This window comes from Elaeis guineensis, chromosome 3 (assembly GCF_000442705.2).
Source record: "Elaeis guineensis isolate ETL-2024a chromosome 3, EG11, whole genome shotgun sequence".
Lineage (NCBI taxonomy): Eukaryota > Viridiplantae > Streptophyta > Magnoliopsida > Arecales > Arecaceae > Elaeis > Elaeis guineensis.
This window is the reverse complement of record NC_025995.2, coordinates 52545696-52552150: the sequence shown is the minus strand read 5'-3', so window position 1 is coordinate 52552150 and position 6455 is coordinate 52545696. Positions and strand designations below refer to the sequence as shown.

The 6455-nt window shown below is 36.8% G+C and overlaps 1 non-coding gene across 1 annotated transcript; it reads left to right on the top strand.

Annotated features, from left to right (window-relative positions):
* The first annotated feature begins 5826 nt into the window (after positions 1–5826).
* On the top strand, positions 5827–5933 carry LOC140856797 (small nucleolar RNA R71). Its single transcript, XR_012140399.1, has one exon. It is a non-coding gene; the product is annotated as a small nucleolar RNA R71 (small nucleolar RNA).
* The last annotated feature ends 522 nt before the right edge of the window (positions 5934–6455 follow it).

The following is a 6455-nucleotide window of genomic DNA, read 5'->3' as shown; positions in this document are numbered from 1 at the left end:
GTATCAATTTTCTAATAAAGTTAGATAATTTAGATATTAATTGATACTTTTTATATCAATTTGTGACATAAATCACACCCGCCAACTTAATCATTGCTAGTCCCTTAGCAATGTACCAAAATAAGATCATATTCCAAAAAGATCCTTCCTTTGCAAATTAATTTAAGATCAAAATTCAAGAAGTTTTCTAGTATTACTAAGTAATGAGCTTCGAATTAGAATCGATAGTCAGTCTACTTAGGAGCTTTCTTAGAGTACACTTAAAGTTTTATAGCACTTGTGTGAGTGATAACTAACTTAGTATTTCAGTATTAACTTGTACAGGCCAATTGTATCATTTTTCATAACTTAGTTCGATTAATTTTCTATACACCCCAGATTAAACAAAGAACTAAGGTAGCTTTCACACTATTTTTTTTTTTTTTTTTGCTGAGCATGCTGGCCTTCCCACCACCGTTTGACGTGAATCTCAACACTTGACTTAGGTGAAGAGACCCGGTTACTAGGCTTAGGGCAATCCACATTTACTCTGTGTTTTGCATTTTATTTCAGGCAGGTAGCTCTTTCCTTAAATTCAAATTTCTTCAATTGGGGTGTAGAAAAAATTATCTAATTTAAATAATACTCAAATCCTTAATTGGCCTTACAATTAACACCTACTTTACCTTGTTAGTGTGCATGTGCAATTGGAAGTGCTAATAGTCTTTAAATGACCTAGGCCACCAAGAGTCTAACCAGCTAATCTTCTCCGCGACTCACTACTTTTATTAGCAAATACTTTCTAACTTACTCTTATTTCTTTTCTAGATTAATTTATTTCAATTTTTTTTTTTTTAATATATTAAATGCAAGAAATAACTCATAGTGGAAGGAAAAGGAAATGATAACACCTGATTTTGTTCAAGCTCTCCCCCCAACTTGACCGACATTGTCCCCAATGGAGTTTATCTAATTTATTTGTCCTAAGCAAACTGAAAACAAAAAAAAATATTAGAAATTAAATAAGCTGGGTTGCCTCCCAGAAGCGCTAAGTTTTATGTCTTCAGCCAGACCAAATCTCGAAGCAATTTAATCAGAATAAATTGGTTCATAAAGAACCATGGCATCTTCAACAGTCTCGACAGGTAATTTCAAGAATGATTTTAAACGTTGACCATTAACTTTAAAGATAACACCATTACTTGGGTTTTCTATCTCAACAGCTCCGTGTGAAAAGACTTCCTTTACTAAAAATGGTCCTGTCCATCTAGACCTAAGCTTTCCTGGAAACAGATGTAATCTAGAGTTATATAAGAGCACCTTTTGTCCGATATTGAAAGTTTTTCTCATAATTGATTGATCATGAAATGCTTTGGTTTATTCCTTGTATATCCTTGCATTTTCATAGGCTTCATTTCTAAGTTCTTCTAATTCATTCAACTGAAGCTTCCTATGGTTTCCAGCATCGTTAAAATTTGTATTTAGTTGTTTGATGGTCCACATGGCTTTGTGTTCTATCTCAATAGGCAAGTGACATGGTTTACCAAACACAATCCTATAAGGAGACATTCCTAGATTGGTCTTGAAAGCGGTTCGGTATGCCCAAAGTGCATCAATTAATTTCAAAGATCAATCCTTTCTATTGGCACTAACAATTTTTTTTAGGATCTGTTTGATTTGTCGGTTTGACACTTCAACTTGCCCACTAGTTTGAGGATGATATGGTGTGGCCAATTTGTGGGTGACATTATACTTTTTCATCAATGTTGCAAAAGGTCGGTTACAAAAATGGGTTCCCCGATCACTAATGATTGCCCAAGGAATACCGAAACGGGAGAGAATATTTTCTTTAAGAAACTTAATGACCATTTTGCTATCGGGTGTTCTACATACAATTGCTTCTATCCATTTTGAAACATAATCAACTGCTACTAGAATATATTCATTTCCAAAGGAATTTGGAAATGGTCCCATGAAATCGATCCCCCAAACATCAAAAACTTCAACTACCAAGATTGGGTTGAGTGGCATCATGTGTCGCTTGGTGATTCGACCCATTTTCTGACATTGAGCACAACTTTTACAATATTCATGAGCATCCTTAAACAAATTGGGCCAATAAAAACCACATTGGAGAACCTTAGCAGCAGTTTTCTTAGACGTGAAGTGACCCCCACATGCTTGATCATGACAAAAAGATAAAATATTCATGACTTCGTTATCTGGGATACACCTTCTAATAATTTGATCAGGACATTGTTTAAAAAGATAAGGATCATCCCAAATGAAATACTTCACTTGGATAAAGAATTTATATTTATCCTGCTTAGTCCAATGAGAAGGTATCTTACCTATGGCTAAATAATTTACAATATTAGCAAACCAAGGTTCAGTAGACACAGACATGAGTTGCTCATCTGGGAAAGATTCATTGATGGGTGGTTCACTAGATGGTGCGACTGAAATTCGGAACAAATAATCTGCTACAACGTTCTCAGTGCCTTTCTTATCCCTAATTTCTAGGTCAAATTCTTGAAGGAGCAAAATCCATCTGATTAAGCATGCCTTGGCATCCTTCTTTGCTAGGAGATGTCTAATGGCTGAGTGATCGGTGTAAACAATGGTGTGGGTCCCAACCAAATAAGATCTAAATTTCTCTAAAGCAAAGTCAATGGCAAGGAACTCCTTCTCAGTTGTGGTGTAGCTAAGCTGCGCATCATTTAAGGTTTTACTTGCATAATATATCACTATAGGCAGCTTATTTATCCATTGACCTAAGATTGCGCCCACAACATGATCGGATGCATCACACATTAATTCAAATGGTTCAGACCAGACAGGAGGATGAATGATTGGAGCTGATACAAGTGCTTTTTTTAGAAATTCAAAAGATTCCAAGCACTCATGAGTAAATTCAAATTTGGTATCCTTTGCCAAAAGATTAGTCAGTGGACGTGCTACTTTGCTAAAGTTGGCAATAAACCTTCTATAGAATCCAGCATGACCTAAAAATGAACGTATTTCTTTCACAGATTTAGGTGGTGCAAGACTTGCAATTAGATCTATTTTGGCCTTGTCCACTTCAATCCCCTTTTTAGAAATGACATGGCCAAGAACTATTTTCTGTTTGACCATAAACTGACACTTTTCCCAATTGAGAACTAAGTTCTTCTCCTTACATTATTCTAGAACTAATTGCAGGTGATTCAGACACTCAAAGAAGGTTAGGCCAAAAACAGAAAAGTCATCCATAAAAATTTCTAGAAGTCGTTCTATCATATCTGAAAACATGCTGATCATGCATCTCTGGAAGGTTGCCAGTGCATTACATAGTCCAAAGGGCATTCGTCTATAGGCAAAAGTACCAAATGGACAAGTGAATGTAGTCTTTTCTTGATCTTCAGCGGCTATGGGGATCTGGTTGTAACTGGAGTATCCATCAAGAAAATAGTAAAACTCTTGTCCGGCTAGTCTTTCCAACGTTTGATCAATAAATGGCAAAGAAAAGTGATCTTTTCTTGTCGCAGCATTCAACTTTCTATAGTCTATACAGACCCTCCATCCTGTTTGGGTCCTAGTTGGGATAAGTTCGTTTGCATCATTTTGGACCACTGTTACCCCAGATTTCTTGGGTACTACTTGAACTGGGCTTACCCAAGAGCTATCAGAAATAGGATAAATTATTCCACTATCTAGGAGTTTCAGGATCTCCTTTTTAACTACATCCTTCATAGCTGGATTAAGCCTTCTTTGGGCTTCTCTTGTTGGTTTAGCCTCTTCCTCTAAGTATATTCTATGTTGAACTATAGAAAGGTTTATTCCTTTAATATCTGCTATGGTCCAACCTATTGCTTCTTGATTTGCTTTTAGAACTGACACTAACTCCTCCTCTTGCTTGGGATCTAGGTCTGATGCAATAATTAAGGCAAAGTTTCTTTGGGTCCTAGATATGCATACTTGAGATGTTCTGGGAGGGGTTTCAGTTCTAAAATGGATGCTTCCTCTATCGATGGTTTAGGTGATGATTTCACCATCTCAATGATTGATTCAGTAGGAAGTATCGATTCCTGATTAATCTGATTTTTTTTAAGTATTTCATTGACATCCTCAGACTCATGGATTAACCAGGGGTTAGACTCTAGGTCGACTTCATCATCACTAATGTCAATGGATTCATAAATACCATCTTGGACTATATTGACATCAGCATGAGAAGAGGATTCCTGTTCTAAGTTAAAAATATTAAGCTCAATGGTCATATTCCCAAAGGATAACTTCATTAGACCATTTCGACAATTGATTTCAGCATTGGCCATAGCTAAGAATGGTCTTCCTAAAATGACAGGTATATGTCCTTTAGGATTCGCAACTGGCTCAGTCTCTAAAATAATAAAATCCATAGGGAAAATAAAATTTTCAACCTTTATCAGAATATCCTCGACCATTCCCTTAGGGATCCTGAGAGATCTATCGGCTAACTGTAATGTGATCCCAGTAGGTTGAAGTTTTTCTAATCCTAGTTGCTCATACACCGAATATGGAAGGATATTCACACTAGCTCCTAGATCTAGCAAGGCTTTTTTTATATTGGTTTCCCCAATAATACAAGAAATTGTTGAAGCTCCAGGGTCCTTATATTTAATTGGCACATGGCTAGATAGGTATGAACTGACACTTGCAGCCAAAAATGCTTTCTTTGGTACATTAGTGGTCCTTTTCCTAGTGCAAAGATCTTTTAAAAATTTGGCATAAGTTGGAACCTGATGGATTATATCTAAAAGAGGAATATTAACTTGGACTTGTTTAAATACCTCCAAAATTTTGTCTAAATGTTCAGATTTATTGGATTTCAGTCTGTTTGGAAAAGGAGCTCTAAGACTTTTAAGTACTGGACTAGGTGAACTTTCAGTTTCTGGTGCTTGAGGTTGAAAGGTAGTAGTTTTAGAAGGTGACTCGACAGATGAGTCCTATATATCATCAAGTGCAACTACCTTATTGTCTATTTGTTTTCCCGATCTTAAGGTATGAATGGCATTTACACCATTAACTTGGTTTTCTTGTTGGGGTCGTGGACCATTTTGGTTCCTAGGATTTGGCTCAGGTTAGCTAGGTAACCTACCATGTTCTCGTTCACTAATGGTCGAAGCCAGCTGACTTACTTGCATTTCCAGACGGGCTATAGCTTGGGTGTTATTATTTATGAATTGACCCGTGGTTTGCATAAAGCTGGTATGTGTCTTCATCATAGCTTCTAGGCTTTTCTCTAAAGAGGTAATTTTCTTGTCATTATCATGGAAGCCTGGCGGGTTGTTCATCACTGGGTTGGACCTTAGATTTTGCTGATTGAAATTTGGATTGCGTACATTAGGATTCTGGGACCATGAGAAATTCGGGTGATTCCTCCAACCTGGGTTATATGTGGGTGCATAAGGATTGTTCAATGGTCCTTGATAGGTGGCATTCACCTGTGCACACTCATTCGAGTAGGAACATTCTTCTAAGACATGGTCTGGTGCATTGCACCCTTTGCACATGGGTGCAGATATTTGATTTACATTGGCTGGTCTCTGTAATTCTAAGGCTTCCAATCTACGTGTTAAGGTTGCAATCTTGACCTCTGATGCTAGGGTTGGTTGAATTTGATGCATTCCTCCTCTTGAAGGTGTAGCTTTATCAGGTTCCCTAGTTGTTTCCCACTGTAAATTTTTCTCGGCTAGGTCTTCTAAGAATTGTCAAGCTTCAGTAGTTTCTTTGTCCATAAATTGGCCTTGGCACATGGACTCTAGCATGGTTCTTGAGTTTGAATCTAACCCCTCATAGATGATTTGGCATAGTCTCCAAGTTTCTATTTCATGGTGTGGGCATTGGGTCAAAAGATTCTTGAAATGATCAAAGTACTTCCAAAATGATTCACCAGCTAGTTGGTAAAATTGATTTATTTCATTCCTAATCCTAGCTGTTTTATGATGGGGGAAATACTTTTTCAAAAATATTCTCACAAAGCCCTCCCAAGTAGTGACAGAATGATTTGGCAGACTATAAAGCCACTTCTTAGCATTATCCTTAAGGGCAAAGTTGATTAATCTAAGTTTGACCTCATCCTCTATTAATTGCAGTTTCATGGTTGCACATACCTCCTCAAATTCTCTAATAAATATATAAGCATCCTCTAATTCTGTGAATTTTGGAAGCATATTTATGATTTGAGATTTGATTTCAAAATTGTTAGCTGTGGGTTGTGGCAACCTGATACAAGATGGTTGGATGGAGCCAACTAGATAACACAAATCCTTAAGGGTCATGGGTTGGATTGGTTCAGCCATTGGAACAATAGGAATTGACTCAATTCTAACTAGACGACCCGACACTCTTCTCCACACACGAGGTGTATGGTTCTCGATGTTTATATAATTTTTTTTTATAAAATTTTTATGTATAAGAAAAAGAAAGAAAAGAGAAAAAGTTCTAAAGAAAAG